The sequence below is a fragment of the Thalassophryne amazonica genome, chromosome 9, assembly GCF_902500255.1.
Source record: "Thalassophryne amazonica chromosome 9, fThaAma1.1, whole genome shotgun sequence".
NCBI lineage: Eukaryota > Metazoa > Chordata > Actinopteri > Batrachoidiformes > Batrachoididae > Thalassophryne > Thalassophryne amazonica.
The window spans coordinates 20,233,894-20,251,151 of record NC_047111.1 but is presented as its reverse complement, the minus strand read 5'-3'; the positions used below and the strand labels follow the sequence as shown (position 1 = coordinate 20,251,151).

The following is a 17,258-nucleotide window of genomic DNA, read 5'->3' as shown; positions in this document are numbered from 1 at the left end:
GAAGGCTGCCGTTCAGCCCAGTCAACCCGCGCAGCGGGAACACTGTCATTCCTTCCTACATCTCATCTAATCAAGAAAAGGATTTAATTCTGCCGCAATACCTTCATCACTGATGTGCGCTCGTTCCTGCAGAGACTCTGCACCTGGACCTCTTGGAGACAACATGTCAATCACGTATGTGAAAATATATTTTAAATATTTTTCTCATGTTTTCACAAAACTCAAGATAAACAGAGTCAACTGAAGGTTCGGTTTTTAACTGTTTTCACTCTTCACTTGCATTCACCTGAGCTCATGGAAATCACTTCGCTGGATGATGGGGCACCTCAGGGAGATGTTTGAGGCACATAATTGTTAGAGTGAGCTGTGGGACATCTCCTGCCTCAACGGTCGATCTGCCATCAGCACATTCACTGACTGATTAATGCTGTCTGTTTCACTGGGACGCTGTTCTGCACCTTGTTGTCTTTTCAAGTACAACTCAGGAGAATCTGTGATAATGAAGACAGCGAAATTCCTCCGCATGTCTGTCTCAATGTGCCGAAAAACTGCTGATGTCCACGTCTTTTCACAATTCCTGTAATAGTCAGATGACGTCCCGGATAAAACACAGCATCCAGTTTGGAAATGAACGGCACATTCCACTGTTACAGGAGTTTTTGTCATGGAAAGAGGAGCAGAGGCTTCGCACGTCGCGGCGGTGCCGCATGGCGCACAGCAACGCCGTGATGAAGCCTCATGGGACATGTTCTGGCATGTCCAGGCACATCCACAATTTCTCGGATAATCACTCGATGGAAAAACCACCGACAGCTCTCTGAACGCCATCTCAAAGCCGTCCTGTGAGACCAAAACGGAGGTGATTTTGTCTCGCTCCAGTAGCGAATCCATCGTGACGCGCGAAGCCTCCGCTCGGCTTTCCATGACAAAATCTCTTGTTAAAAGTGAAATCTGCCGGAAAATGGTTGATGTCCAGCTCTTGTGATAACCAGAGAAATGGCACACGATGGTCACAGATCCAGACAGCCATCCGTTTAGAAATAAAATGGTCGTTCAGCCTGTCGATGGCGGCTTTGGAGCGCGGCGCGCCCCACAGCCGCTGGGGGCCGTCCTTAAAGCGACAGTAACACTCCTTATTCTCTACCAAGCCCGTAACATTTTCACCGAATGCCAGATAAATTTTTCTAATGGTTTCCAGCTGCCAGTCTCTAACAGTTTCTGAAAAAATTCTGATGGAAAAAAAGCCCAAATCATTCCGCCATTTCCTGACAATGAAAATCCAACGAGGGGGCTGGATCACTCTTCACTCACAGCCTGCTCACAGGCGAATGATGCAACTAGTTCTCCTTTGCCTACAGAGGATAGAGTGGTTGCTTCTGAAAACAGCTCTCTTCTGTTTGCAGAGAGTAGAACAATATATCTATTAGGAAACTTTTAACAGATAGTTCTCAACTGCTTTTAAGTTTTAAAAATGTTTTTCACTGTTCAGCTTGGTTTACTACGTTATCGGTCTAAAAGTTATCGGTTGGCAATTCATCGGAAGATAATTAGTCTGATGATGGTTTTTAAAGTTATCTAAAAAGATAATCAGATAATGAAAACATTATCTTCGATAATTATCTGTTATCGGATTATCGGAAGTGTGCCCACCACTGGGTTTCTGTTACACTACAAATTGAAGGAGCAACTTGAAAACAAGCTGCTTAGAAACATTTCAAAAACAGATATCTCAAAGTTTTTACACTTCCATGAGGCTGATTTTCAGGCAACTGGATGAAATGTTTCAAAACACTGCCCTGGAATGACTTTTTCAACTGTTACAGGTCACATGACGTACTGAAGGAGTCACACAACATTTGAACATATGTAGCATGTGGATGAAATAAGAAACAAAGAGCTTGTTAAACTTTCAATATTAATGACATGTCAGTACTTAAGGGGCTATTCCACAGAGCGCTGTTCCTTCCCTTTTAATCCCAAACAGCAAATCGGGGCACATTTTGAAGCATCATAGTAACTTCTTCATGCATCTCTGTCAATCTTGAACAAACTTTGTATACGTAGTAGTTACAGTCATCATCGCCAACAGACTTGAAATCGGGATTCAGCTTGTGAGCTGTTCAAAAATTTAATCCCAATTCTTAAAATCATTGATCGTATGTGGTCACCTCCGGTTATTCGGAGTCTTAACAGCTTCAGTCAAGCTTGAACATCTTTCAGTGGGGTGTTCTTAGTGACTATGGCTTGATACTTTTTTGATCGTGCTCCATAAATTTGTAAAAATCTGAAGTCAAAGCGCATTTGGTGCAGTTCTTGTTCAGAACTGAACAGCTCGATCACGTCTGGCTGAGGGTGCAGCTCCTTTCTTTCATTTTTGGCCGAGTTGCCAGGTCTGCACTTTACAAGCCAGAGGCAAGCCAGATTAAGCTGTTTCATCCCATTTTTGAACTTTTTGGATCGTGGGTGATCATAGTAGAACGGTGCTGTGTGGAAGAGCCCTCTGAACAGGTCGTACCGATCCGTCGTCATGAGTGTATGACAGTTATCACATTCCATCAAATGCTGCCATTTCACAATTGTTTTTCTCAACATTCCAAAAGTATTACACAGCCTTTGGGCCGGTTTGCCTCGCCCCCTGTCCAGTAATATGCTGGCACAGGCTACTAAGGATGCTGGGAACCACAGAAATAAAGAAAACAAGGAGCAGGGCAGCGTGTAATTTATATAAAAATGTAAGACATTGTTGTTGTTGTTTAAAAGTCAGCAGTCAAAGGATCGCTCCGATATTAATGGCCGGCACGATCAGATGAGGATGTGGAAGTGTGCAGTCAGCAGCTGGTCTTTGAAAATAACTTTCTAATTTGCTGGTGTGGTAAACTGTAGATTGCTTGTGCATGTTTGTGTACACGGAAACAAGTGTTTGTGTGCGTGCACCATCCCGTAATGCTGCGCGGTGACAGGAGCAGGCACAGGGGGTATTTGATAAAGCCCGAGTTGCTGAGGAAGTGGCACTTCGCTGTGATGAAGAAGATGAAAGCCAAAGGCACGTTAATTATGCATCTGTCTCCAATGGATAACACTCAGAGGAGACATGTCCTGATTCATTTGGCAGATTATTCTTCACTTCTGCTCAGGGATTTCAAGGAGATGATTTATTGATCTTGCTCCAACTGTGTCCTGTTGTTATTGCTGAATTCTGATTTGCCGCGGATTATGGACTGCCTCGGCTTCATAAGTGAGTGCAGCTGCAGAGGCGAGTGGAGGACTCCAGCCGTGTCTGTTTCCTCATCGTTTTGCCCCTGAAAGTCGGCCCAGATCGTGATCACACGTTTCAACTTATTACACTGTGCGCCAGCAAAGTGGCCAAGCAGGGTATTGTGTTTTCACAGGGGTATTGTTTTCGGACTTGTTGGAAATAATACTTGGGTTGATATCTAAAGGTTAAAAGAAAAGATGCTCTGAAAAACATTTACTTATTTGTTTAGTGTTTGTACATCTCAGTACCCAAGAAGCCTAGCTAGATCACACTAGGTGGGGATATTGGTTGGATGGATATGGAGAAGTGATCTGATTTTGGAGTAGTTTTGTCAGGAAAAACATGGTCCAAAAACACCTTTTTTGTACATATATCTCAACAACCAAGAAACCCAGATGTATCAAACCTATTGGGAACATTAGTGGGATAGATATCTAGAGGTGATTAGATTTTGGAATAGCTTGGTCAAGGAAAACATGATCAGAAAAACACGACTTTGGTGTATATCAAAAACCAAGAAGCCTGGATGGATGATCTAAAGCACACAGGTACTTGTGATCGATTTGTATAAATGACTTAATGAAGTCGCACAGTTTTCAAAAGCACCATTACAGGTATGAATATGTACTTGTACATGTCGAGTGTGGTGTGGAGCGTGCACGCTGCAGGCTACGCGTCAGCCCCTCTGCTGCCTTTCATTTTTGAGATGCCTCAAGATCTTTGACAATAATGCATCTTAAAAGACAAATGTGCAGACAACGCGGCTCTGCTTGAAAACACAACAAACACGCCACGTTACAAATCCAGAAAGTCATTCCTGCGGCTCAGTGATGTCTCCGTGTGTTGCTGGAAATAGCTTTGTTGTTGCTCGCCGGCTCAGGGAGCAATGCTCCTTGTACCAACAAGAGTTGAACTGATTGCTGTATATATTTGACAAATACCGCCGATCATCACAAACGCTGCTCTGCGAGGGGGAAAAACTTACAACTCATCTCAGGAGACAATAAAAGTGAGTGGGAATGTTGTAACGATGATCTAAAGGGAAGAGGCCAAAAAAAAAAAAGGACTCAGGTGAAGTACCGGCCGTGAAAACGACTGGCAGGTTTTATCTTTGGGAATCAGAGTGTAATCACTACAAGAGCTTTCTTTAAGGCTTATTTATGGCTTCATCAGACATTTGCCAAAAGACATTTAGCACAATGACATAAAGATCTTCCCCCATGAGATTTTTTTTATTTTTTATTCCCGAGCTGGATGGCATTTAAATTCTACATGTTTTTCCGTTTGTGTGTCACTTTTCTCATCCAGAATGTAGGAGAACAAATTAATTAAATTTAATGGAAGTGGTCTGTCATTAAACGAAGGCTATTTTCACCAGGAACTATGATAGATGTCTTTTATGTCATTTGAAAATTACATATCAGGCTGATGAGTCACACAGTTTATTGACCTGCTGAGCAAGTTTAATAGAAGTTGGCAGTGAAGGAATTTGCTGCGATTCAGCTGTAAATATGCTAAATATACGGCTGAGGGCTGCCGCTCGTGTTTTCATTGTCAATCATCTTATTTTTACCGAAAACTGTTTTGAATAAGATGCTAGAAATGTTTTGTGTACTTGCAGCATTACGATGACAATAGATCTACTTCTACTCTTCGTGAAACAACAGGAGTGGAGGGCATATAATCAGCTTTAATTTAAATTCACTCCTGTACTGGGAGTCCACGCTAGTTGACCCCCATCAGCCCAAACCCAAAATAAATTCTATCGATGTGCTTGTTGGAGCATGATGCAGCCCAAAGCTACATTCTTCTTGAGGACCCCAACAACTGGAAAAGACCAAAAGGTCTCCCATGTATCCCCTGTCTGTGGTGGTCTTTGAGAGATGGGGAGGGACCGTGGTCTGTCAGGGTGGTTGCTTGATCCCAGTGTTGCTCCCACAGCTAACCTCCCCTAACCTTTGATACTGACTGCTGAACTTTGAAGCTGGTAACCAAACTTCAGTTGTGATGGTTGACCTGTGATCCTGATCACTCATCATCACTGGCCATCATCTTTGATTACAAATTGGTGAACTTTGGCCCTTATTGCTGAACTTTAAACCTGAACACAATCTTTGATTCTAATTGCTCAGCTTTGATTGGGGAGAGGTTATTGTTATGATACAGATCCTGATCTTTGTTCTTGACCTCTCATCTTTGGTGCTTGTCTTTGTTTTTGATTCCTTATTATTGATCCTCATTGCTGACCTCTGATCCTAATTGTGAATTTATTATCCTTATCAGTGAACTTACATCCTGCTGCTGAGTTTGTCCTGGTTTCTGTCCATTGATCCACGCATTGAGCTGGTTCTGTGTCACATTTAAGTATTTAAGTTTCTTTCCTTTAGCCCCGCCCCTAAACTAAGGTTGATCAAAATGTGTCTTCATTTTATGTAATTATGCTAAAAACAAGAAATCTATCAAGCAGTGGGTAAAAGTATAATATCTTTGATGGAAAAAGGATACATACGTGATTCAAATCCATATGGTTTTTGAAAAACAATAATAAGGTCGGATACTTTTCTAACAGACCTCGTAATTTAAGTTGGTTCAAGTATTCTTTTTTATTGACTGTAGATATCCTATGAATAGAAATCATAGTTTTTGTTCATTCATAAGTTTAATTAATAATGGTGAACTGAATTTGCTGGTTTGTAAATGACTTTAGGTTGATAAACACTGCAGTATGTCAGTTAGAACATAACATTTGTCCATTTGTGAAGAATCAGGTCAGTTGTACATTTAATCAGATTTAATCTGTGTGTGGTTTCTGCAAAATACAGATAAAATAAATGAATAACTATCCATCCATCCATCCATCCTTCCATCCATTTTCTTCCACTTTATCCGGAGTCGGGTCGCGGGGGCAGCAGCTCAAGCAAAGCCGCCCAGACCTCCCGATCGACACACACCTCCCCTAGCTCCTCCGGGGGAACCCCAAGGCGTTCCCAAGCCAGCCGAGAGATGTAGTCCCTCCAGCGTGTCCTGGGTGTTCCCCGGGGCCTCCTCCCAACACCTCTCCAGCGAGGCGTCCAGGGGGCATCCGGAAAAGATGCCCAAGCCACCTCAACTGACTCCTTTCAACGTGGAGGAGCAGTGGCTCGACTCCAAGCTCCTCCAGAGTGACCGAGCTCCTCACCCTATCTCTAAGGGAGCGCCCAGCCACCCTGCGGAGGAAACTCATCTCGGCCGCTTGTACTCGCGATCTCGTTTTTGCGGTCATGAACCAAATCTCATGACCATAGGTGAGGATCGGAACGTAGACTGATCGATCGATCGAATAACTAACAAAATAAAACAAATGTATAATCTCTCATTATACTTTGGTATATTAGCAACAGCAATTAGCATTTGAATCTATAATGCAGTTTAAAGTAATCAAACTAATAACGTTATTCCATGTATTTAAATTGCTTCAATACACAGAAATAGATCTTCCCATTTGATAACTTACTTGCTAATGCATGCACAGACAGACATTCTGCTGAGTTTTCTGAGGAAAAACAGTAACACTGGACCACTTCTTCTTCACTTTACTAACGTGGGTCCTAGAGGAGTTATTTTAGGTGGCCAGGAACATGCCTGAACAGAATACACCACTAGGGGGTGCATAAACACAACAAACAGAATAAACTGGCCGTTTTAACAGCCGCCCCCAAATCTATGCAAGTAGATTTGTGTCCATTTAGGCCAGTTGAGGATCTTCTTCCTCACAAGGAAAGGTAGGCAACTTGATAAGGTGAGCTACAGGTCTAACATAGGTTTTGTCCTTAACTTGAACTTCTGCAGTACGAACCTTGTTATCACTTCCCTGTAAGATGGTCTTGGCAGTCCCAACCAGCCACAACGCTCTTGGAGATTGCGGGTCGACCAACATGACCACAGTTCCCACCTTAAGATCATTTGTATCCTCCATCCACTTGTGACGGGTCTGCAGGGCAGGTAGAAAGTTCTGTGTGAAACATCTCCAAAACTGATCACTTAGGATCTAACTGTGTCTCCACCATTTTCTGCTGAGGAGATCAGATCCATGGTACACTACTTGTGGCAAAGCTGAGTCATGCCACCCCATTAAGAGAGTGTTTGGAGTAATGGGGTCTGGGTCCGCCACATCAGAAGACACATAACCTAGAGGTTTGGAATTCAAGATTCCCTCTGTCTCTACTAACACTGTCCTCAGTACTTCTTCTGAGACAACTTGGACTCCCAGGGTGGTGCGTAGAGCAGATATGACTGATCTTATCTCTCTTTCCCATGCTCCTCCAAAATGTGGGGCTTTAGGAGGGTTAAAGTGGAAATCAGTCTGCTGGGAGGCCAACTTTGTTTTCAGTGGAAGGACTAGTTCACCAAAGGCTTGCTCTAGTTCAGCATTACCTCCCTTAAAATTAGTCCCCTGGTCAGAAAAAACTTCGTGAGGTTTGCCTCTTCTGGCTATCAGCCGGCACATGGACATCAAGAGGAGGTCAATGTACACAGCCCTTGTTGTCAAGCATTTATACAGAATGCCCCAACATTTTTCAACTCTTCTGCCCACCTTGACCTCTAGGGGGCCAAAGCAATCCATTCCAGTGGAGTAGAATGCTGGATGGAACAGTCTGAGGCAGGCTGGAGGTAAATCTGCCATTTTTGGTACCTCTGGCTTTGCTCTCCATTTCTGGCATTCTGCACACCCATGCTGGAACTTACTTGAGGCTTGTCGGCCTCTCAGAATCCAATAACGCCTGCGCATCTCTGCAAAGACTCGTTCAGCTCCTGGGTGATGTAATTGCTGATCATAGGATTTGATGAGAAGCTGTGTAATGTGATGTGCTGGATCAAGTACAATCGGATGAAGAGTATCAAGACTCAGGTCACAGCAGTGGAGATGACCACTAACTCGTATCAGTTCATTTTCTTGGTCCCACTCAGGTGATAGTTTCAGCAGCTGACTATCAGATTGCCCAGGTTTCCCAGCCTTTAGGTGCTCTACTTCAATAGGGAAACTGTCACTTTGTGCCCATTTAAGAAGAATTAATTCAGCCTCCCTGAATTCTTCTGCTGAAGGGCTGTAGTCCTCATTTGCCGCCCCATGAAGGCTGCGGGCGGCGGTTTCCAGCAGGTCTTGGAAATGGCTGAACTGCTGCAGATCAGGTAGAGGTGTGACTGTGGTGTCTGAAATCTGGCCACAGAATATGGATTTTCGCATCTCTGTAGTGTCGTAGCTCATCGTGTTTTCAGGCTTGACTGGCCACTGTGATGGATGCAGTCTCAGGAATTCTGGTCCTCGGTTATGGTTATTCTCTTTAAGGTAAGTTAAAGTCTTTCCTCGTGTGATGTCATCTGCAGGATTATTCTGGGAGTCAACATAGCAACAGGACTTTGGATGGGTGAGCTCCTGTATTTCAGCTATTCTTGTCCCAACAAACACCTTGTACTTACAGGACTCAGACTGCATGTAAGAACTGTTGTAGAGTTGGTCCAAAAGATGTACTCCTGGATTTCGACAGTGAGCTCCCTTTTCAGAACTGCAGCAAGCTGAGCTCCACTGAGGGCAGCACAGAGCTCTAATCTGGGCATGAAGAGCTATCTTTTGGGTGCCACACGTGATCTTGCTGCTAGAAAGGACACCTGAACACTCTTTTCATCAGAACTGGAACATAGGTAAGCTACCGATCCATAAGCTTGCTCTGAAGCATCGCTGAAGATGTGAACTGTTCAATTGCAGGCAAACAGGTTGATCTTGGAGTTAGTGTAACATCGTGGAATGGAGATTTCAGTGAGTTATGAGAGCTCATCCTGCCAGGTATTCCATGCTTTAATTAAGCCCTCTGGCAAATTAGGGTCATCCCACTCTCACCCTTTCATCCAAAGTTTCTGCACTAATACCTTGGCTCTTGTGATGTACGGGCTGATGAATCCCAATGGGTCAAATTGACTGGCGAGCACTTTGTATATGACTCTCATGGTCGGTTGCTCTCTGATTGATAGGGCTGGCTTGTAGCCCAGCGTATTGGAATGGCAAGGCCACATCAACCTTAAGGCCAACTCTTGGGGATCATGGCTGCTTTGGGCAAGCCATAATTTGGTGCTGTCTGAAGTGCATTCAGGTGGTAGGTGACTGATCACCTCTGGATGGCTGGTTGCCCACTGGCGTAGCTCAAAACCACCTTCTGCTAGTAAGCACCTTAGTTTGTTGGCTAATGTCTTGGCTTGTTTGACTGTGGGCAGACTTTGTAGCCAGTTGTCCACATAAAAACATCATTCAACTGCTGTGCGTGTGTCTTCCTTGGACTGACTGTGATTTATCACATGAGTTTTTAGAGCAAACATTGGGGCAGGGGCTTAAGGTTGTTCCAAATGATAGTACTAACCACTGGTAGACTGCAGGAGGCTCCATATTAGTGTCCCGCCAGAGAAACCTTAGGTACGACTGGTCCTCCGGTAAGAGATGTACCTGGTGGAACATACCTTTCACATCACTACTTATGGCAACTGCATTCTCTCTGAATCACAACAGAACACCTAGAAGAGTTGAGCCGTGTGTAGGGCCAGGAAGTAGATATTCATTTAATGATAGTCCTTTGTACTTGAATGAACAATTAAAGACAATACAGTTCTTTGCATTGTGGGTAACCATGTGGTGGGGGATGTACCATCCTGGACTTGCATGGGCTTCAGCAGGTGAAATCCTCTTCACATATCCCGGGTCAAGAAGATTGTGTATTTCAGCTTTGTAGGCTTCAGTTCTGACACAATCATTTGCTAGCCATTTCTCTGTACCCCGTAGGTGGGGGAATACAGCCACTTTAGGCGCCTCAAGCTGAGGTAAGTTCCTTTTCCACAACAAGGGTGTTGCATACCTTTTGACGCCCTCCACTTCTACCCGCACTGTTTTCTCCTCCAGTATCCTGAGTGCTTCAGAATCCTCCCATGACCTTGTAACAACCTTCTCACTCCGGTACGGCAAAATGTCCAACTGCCATAAATGTTCAATGTGAGTAAAGAGGTCAGCTTGTGGCAGGGGAGTGGATGTGAATAAACACTGTGCAGTAGGAAGGGAATGCTTTAAAAACTTTGACGGACCTTGAAGGGTCCAGCCCATTGGTGTCTTTACAGCTGCAGGACCATCTGGAGGCCCCCGACAAACTGGCTCTATTGGAAGGATAAGGTGTGGATGGTCAGACCCTATCAGTAACAGTGGCAGTGCATGTTCTATAGTAGGGATTGGGAGGTCTTTGAGGTACCGATATTTTCTCTTGAGGTCTGCTACTGGGTAGGTATGACTTCCCAAAGCTAGCTCCTTAGCTGTAAAGGCATGCTGGATTTTGTACTCCTGATTAGGGTGAAGAGAAGAAGAAACTGAAAATGGCACAGAGGCACCATGAACAATACAGATGTCCTGCCGTACAGTACGTAAGTGTACTGTCTGGGCTTCTGTGGAGGCCTAGTGCCCGTGCTGCTTCATGAAGCAGGATGGTACTCTTGGATCCATCATTGAGCACAGCAGATGCGTCAACAGATGCGTCTCCATTTCTCAGGACAACTCGAATAACTTTAAGAAGCACCTTGTTGCTAGAAGTGGGCCTGTCCACATACAATGTCTCAGTAGTAGAACTGATTGCAGGGGTGCTTTCTGCAGCAATAGGACCACTGGATGCAGGACTAGAGTCATGATTTGTATTTACCTCATGTAAGATCTCTAGATGTCTCCCTTTGCATTTTTTACACTTAGCTTTTAATGTACATTGTGATGATAAGTGGTCTCGTCCACATTTCCAACATTTCTTGTTTGAACAAATCCAGTTGTCTATTTGCTCCTTTGTGAGGATTTTGAAGTTAGCGCATTGGTTAAAGAATTGCTGGGCAACATTTAATTGGTTCTCTTGTGTTCTCCCAAACTTCCCAGTTGAATGATTGCTTGTCCGTTTGTTTCTGTTCACTCCCATGAAGTACAAAGGTGTCTTTGGTTCTGAATTCTCATCCCTGTTCCTTTCTGGTGATAGTGCACTCTTTGTTGGTACTGTTACTGACTTGTATGCTATCCTCTTGCACTCTGACTTCGTATTCCAGCCAGTCAGCGAGATGTAACAGAGTGGGAATGGGTGTTCGGAGAGGGTTGATATGTCTCCTGAAGTCAGCTGTAAGATGGTGTGGCAACTTAGTTAATATCCTAGAGACATGTGACCCACATTTCAGTTCAGTTTGGCCAGTGTCTCCCAGCTGATCCAACATTCCAACTAGAGCACGTACCTTTAATGCAAATTTGCGGAATGACTTTGTATCATCACTTCTGATATTTGGCTGGGCTATGCGTGTCAATGCCATTTGATGGGGCTGACCATACTGTTCGTTAAGGGCATCCATAGTGTCACTGTAAGGGTGATAACTGTTACAGTATGAATCGCGATCAGTAATGCCTCTTCCAACTTGTGATTTGGCGCTATACAAGAAAAAAGTTGATTGATTGATTGAACTTGAGGTGATCCAGTAAGATCTGGTATTTAAATTGTTCAGTGGCATCTAAGGGCAGCAGATTATCGAGTGCAAATTTCATTCAAGAGAACTCTCTAGGATCTTCATGCACAAAGTTAGGGATAGTTGGAGTTGGTCATCAATATACAGGTTCGGAGCGCACCGAAGAATGATAATGTCTGTAGTGAGAATAACCACGTGACTCACTGTTGTGGTGTTCAGATTGCTGACCCGTTGCTGTACTGCTGAGAGGCTCTAGAGTGGTATCTTGGAGTTGACCTATTATGATAGTCAGGTGGGGAAACAGTGCTCAAACCATAACATTACAGGCTTATCAAGCCTGAAGGTCAAATTGCCCGACTGTTTTCCTCCAGAGGAATTTTTTTTCAGCCTGGGGAACATTGGCTGTTTCTTATCTCAACTCACAAAGACAATAAACTGCTTTTCACAGGACTGAAGCATGCTCCATTCCCTCCCCCACCCGCCTCCTACCCCCCAGCAACACTCCCCTTTCCTGCACCTGCTTAATGTCACTCCTTTCCCCTTTGGTGGGGGCAGTGCAGTTTTAGCTATAGCCCACGTTCCCCCCCAAACTGGCGGCGGCGCGACTCCAGTTGTAGTGGCTACCACACACTCACATCGCCTCAATTTGAATAACGGACTGTTTCAAGTTTAGTGCACATAAACAATGTCAAATGTATATGTGCTGTCTTAATTCTGATGTGTGCCATTATTACGGTAAATAAGTAATAATTGTGGATTAATTGCTGTTTGTCTGTGGAAATGTGAGTGTGGACGTAATCTCGTTGTTGTTGCACTTGTAATGACAATGACAATAAATCTCATCCATCCATCCATCCATCTATAAGGCTTTATGTTGTACATGTGATAAAATGTGAACAAAAGCAAACGTATTAAAAAAACCTGCCAGAATCACAAACCAAAGCCAGTCTTTAAGGTGCGAGGGGCACCTCTAAATGTTTTTAAATTATGCCAAAAATGTATATTTTTTTCTTTCATCATACATGGAACATTTTTAGGGGGTGTGAGTACTGAATGTAACAAATTAATTTTTCCTCTGTAAGAGCCACCGTATTGATCAATAATATTAATTTATCACTATCTCTTGTAGTGTATCATAATGCTACATTTCCTTGGTTTGTAGATGTATTATTTCAGTTCAGCCTAACAAATGGCATCACAGTATAATGGTGCCACTTATATGTAAAATCAACCGATAAAATGGCCAACAGGAAAGAAAAACAAACAAACAAAAAAATCAGCTCACCCAAGATCTGTGTTTGCCACTTTGGAGCAAATAAGCCCGTGGAAGAAGAGTATACCATTGAACCTTGTACACATTTTTATTCAAGTGAGCAGAGGCATTGCTTTTAGCACACAGTCTTTCCATATAATGACAAAGTCGTGTATGAGATTTATATGAAAGAGCAAATCATAAAATGGAATGATAAGTTCCTTTCCACAGGTTGATGTACAGTATAGGCCGTCCACACGGTAGTGTTAATTAAAGATGTGATCATTCAAGGTTTTATTGCCCAACAGCACAAAATGATAGTAATATATCAGCACTGGCTGATGGTGCTGTTGATCAATACCAGCGACTAAACAATTACTTGCACAGGTGCTGAGATTTCTGCCTGTAAATGTGCACTTGGCGGGTAGCCACGTTGTTGAATTTCCTGTAAAAAAATGGATAAATTCACTAGAAAATTTGATGGTTACAATAAATAAATGAGTTTTTAGAAAATGCAGAAATGAATGACATGGTGAAACCAATCTTCTCACCAGTGTTGGTGAAAATTTGTTGGATAGTTTCTGCATAATCCTATTAACAAGATAAGAAATAAGACACTTTGCACAGTGTTCAAAGGCTAAATGAGCTCTAATTTTTAATTTTGAGGAGGATTTTTATAGGAGCGTTCAATAAGAAGCGTTTCACATGTCTGCAGAAACATACAGGTCAGCCAGAGTTGTTCTCGTTCTGTTGTGATGTTTTTCATTAGGACCTGTGTTTATTCATGGTAATAACACCAACCACTGCCTACTTCATCCATGCATTAAATTATTGCCTCAAAAGATTTTTTTTTTTCTTTTTAAACAGAGTGTAAATTAAAGTAAACACTAGCACATTGACTGTGGGGATCCATGGACTCTAGATTGGGTCATGTTTATAAAATAGGTAGCTGACATTTTTCAAGGGAGGTAATAAATTATGCAAAGTTTCTATTATGATTTGGAATGGTGTGTGAGTCCAGAATGTGATTATCAACGTCCATTGTTCAGCTAATATCTGTAGTTTTTCCAAAAATATTAGTCCTATTAACATTCCGGTAGGCGGCTTCATCCTTGACCCAAAATACATAAACATACCAAACGGCAAATGTCAGCTCTCCCCAGTTTGTCCATGATCGAAGTCACACACACACACACACACACACACACACACACACACACACACACACACACACACACACACACACACACACACACACACACACACACACACACACACACACACACACACACACAGAGGCCCCTTGGCTTTTAATATATAGATTTTTTCCAGTGTAATGGATAAAACAATAATTGATGATATAAATACTTTAATTTGCTTTGAAACTTAAGATACAGGGCAGTAATCTGAACTGTTTTAGGATTTGTGACCTATAAAAGAGCTGTTAAGCCGCTGTGTTGTGTCCGGTGATTTGTGATGAGGTCTCATAATGAGGACATAACCTGGGTCAATGTCAGTATTAAAAATTACATGCATATTCTTGTTTTCTGAGTATATTTCTGCTTAGAATAAAATTCATACTGACACCTTAAGTTAATAAAATACCCCCCTCCAAAAAAAAAAAAAAAAAAACACAGTTTGTCAGCCTGTAGAGTCCGTAACAGAATGTATGTAATCATATGAATATCCAAATATTTTCTCAAATCAAAATATTTGTCAAAACCATACCTCAATATGTAAGAAGCTTTATTTTAATTTAGTTTTATCTTTATTTAACCAGGTTAGTTCCACTGAGATCGAGACCTCTTTTGCAAGGGAAACCTGGATAATTATAAAATTTCCAGTTCACCTAACCTGCATGTCTTTAAATATAGGAGGAAACTCACACAAACACAGAGAGAACATGTAAACTCCACACAGAAAGACCACAGGGAGGGAATCAAACCCAGGACCTTCTTGCTGTGAGGCAACAGTGCTAACCACTAACCCACCATGCTACCCAAATCTTAAATTATGATAATATATTCCTATTTTCTTCCACATCTGCTGCATGGAGAATGTAATGCCAGAAAATGCAAACACGGTTGTTAACTCTGTAAAATTTTAACTCATGAGGATCATTTTGAAATTTGAAATTTTGAACCAATTTTCCTAAATGACTAAATTTTACATTGGACATAAGCCGATCAACATAGGATAAAAGTTGAAATTCACCCTCTTTGCAAAATTCAAGGCAATTTGTTGGTAAATGATCCACGTCAAGTCCAGTCTGGGAGCATGTGCTGGTGCAGTGCACTGCTGCATCCACAACCAGCCCCGTCTCATGTTTTTTGTGCCCTCGTCACAAACCGTGTTTTTTAAAATTTTGCTATTTATAATCTTCCCCTTCACCTAACTCTAACCATAACTATAGCGTAAGTGTGTACCATCCCCAAACGTTAACCAGACCCCCCCTTTCACCGCACACTTTGTGCCCCTGTCATAAAATGAATTTGTGCCCCATTACGAAAAAAGCCCCATTTTTTGTAACCCCATCACAGAGCCATAGATTATTGGATTTTTCATAACCCAGTCCCATGAACTGCCATGAGACTGGGTTGCCACAACACTATGGTTGCGCCTCGGGTCCTGGAAGGCAACCTCCCGGGTAACAGCCTCTCTCATCATTCCCTCATCTCTTCAATAACCACCTATCTGCTGCAGCCAGGTGAAGTGTTGACGTGTCCTTGGCCTTCTCCAGCTCCTGGGGTCCTCAGCACTCATCCTGGATCACACACAGAGCTGAATGGGTATCTTTTAAAAATATATCTTTTCATCTGTCCTGTAGACTCTTCCAAAAGGTTTTATGATGTTTGGGTTACCACATGGAACCTTACTTTGCTATAATATTGATTTGCGTTCCTGCAGGTGTTTATAAAATTTGTTTTGAATTCATGAGCGTGTAATGCACTTGCAGTCAAGAAGCTGCTTTGACATATGGCGCCAAAACATATGCTTTACTTAAGGCGGTGAAGATAGAAAATAATCTAATCACAGGGTTGCAGCGACTGCCTCCCTTCATCTCATGCTGATCTCTCGTTCCTTTCTCTTTCAATTTGGCTATGATAGAATACGGCTGTCAGTGCATCCATTCATGTTGGGTGATTGATGAGTGTTTGTCATTTAATGGCAGGATGGAGGGTAATGTGTTTTCCATCTTCTGCATCATAATGAGCCAATAGTGAAAGTTAAAGTTTTCCCGTCGTATGAGTGGAAAAACACACTGTAGTTATTTCAGGCGTCATCATTGCTGCATCTACGTGTCTCTGCTGGTGTGGTTTTCTTCCCTGATCTTTCATCATTATGAGCTACATCCAAGCCTACACGTTTTTAACCCTTTATTGGGGATTTTGAGCGACTTATGCCTACCGACATAGCCAAAAGGAAAGGCTTATTACTCCTGAACATGTGATATATATATATATATATATATATATATATATATATATATATATATATATATATATATATCATTTACTTGTAATAATTGACAGAAAATGATTTAACATGTCATCAGCATGAGTCAATATTTGGTTTTGACATTCTCAGGTTCAGTAATTACAGTTAAAAAAAAAAAGTCAAATATTTTGATGAGCTGAAGATTACATTTAAAATTCTATAGTTTTCAAAATGCATTGGCATTCCTCTATTCCTACAATTCTATTTGTCCCTTCTTGGCCACTGCCATTTGATGTGTATTTCACACATGGGGATGTGTCCCTGTTGCCATGGCTGAACAAAAGCTGATGCAACACATCAATCAAATCCTCAGCTAGTCTAGTGTTCAATTTTGGTGAAGGACTTTAAAAGTTAAAGAAGTCCCAGAACATCATTGTGTAGAGAGGGGGTGCCATTTCATCCTTGGGACTATTTTGTCATCTCATATGGTATTTTTGAGGACTGTAGCATCATGGAATTCCATGTTTGGCCTTATTTTGTTCTGGAGAAGGTATGTTTTTCATACCTATGGTATCATCATAATCATCATCCGGCTTCTCTGGCTTATCTGCGTCCAGGTCATGTTGGGAGTAGAGATAAGTCCTCTAACTTTTCCTGGGGGATACCAAGGCATTTCCAAGCTCTTGAAATATAACCCTTTCAGCCTGTCCTGGGCCTTCCTTGGGCTCTTCTCTCAGTTGGATGTGCCTGGGGGACCTTCCCAGGAGAATGACCAGGGGGCACCATAAGACATGTTAAAATTTTCTTCAGAAATGGTAC

The 17,258-nt window shown here is 42.4% G+C and overlaps 1 protein-coding gene across 1 annotated transcript in view; it reads left to right on the top strand.

Moving 5' to 3' along the window:
* kirrel3a (kirre like nephrin family adhesion molecule 3a) overlaps positions 1-17,258 on the top strand; it is a 657,736-nt gene that overhangs the window by 91,701 nt on the left and 548,777 nt on the right. The window lies entirely within an intron of this gene.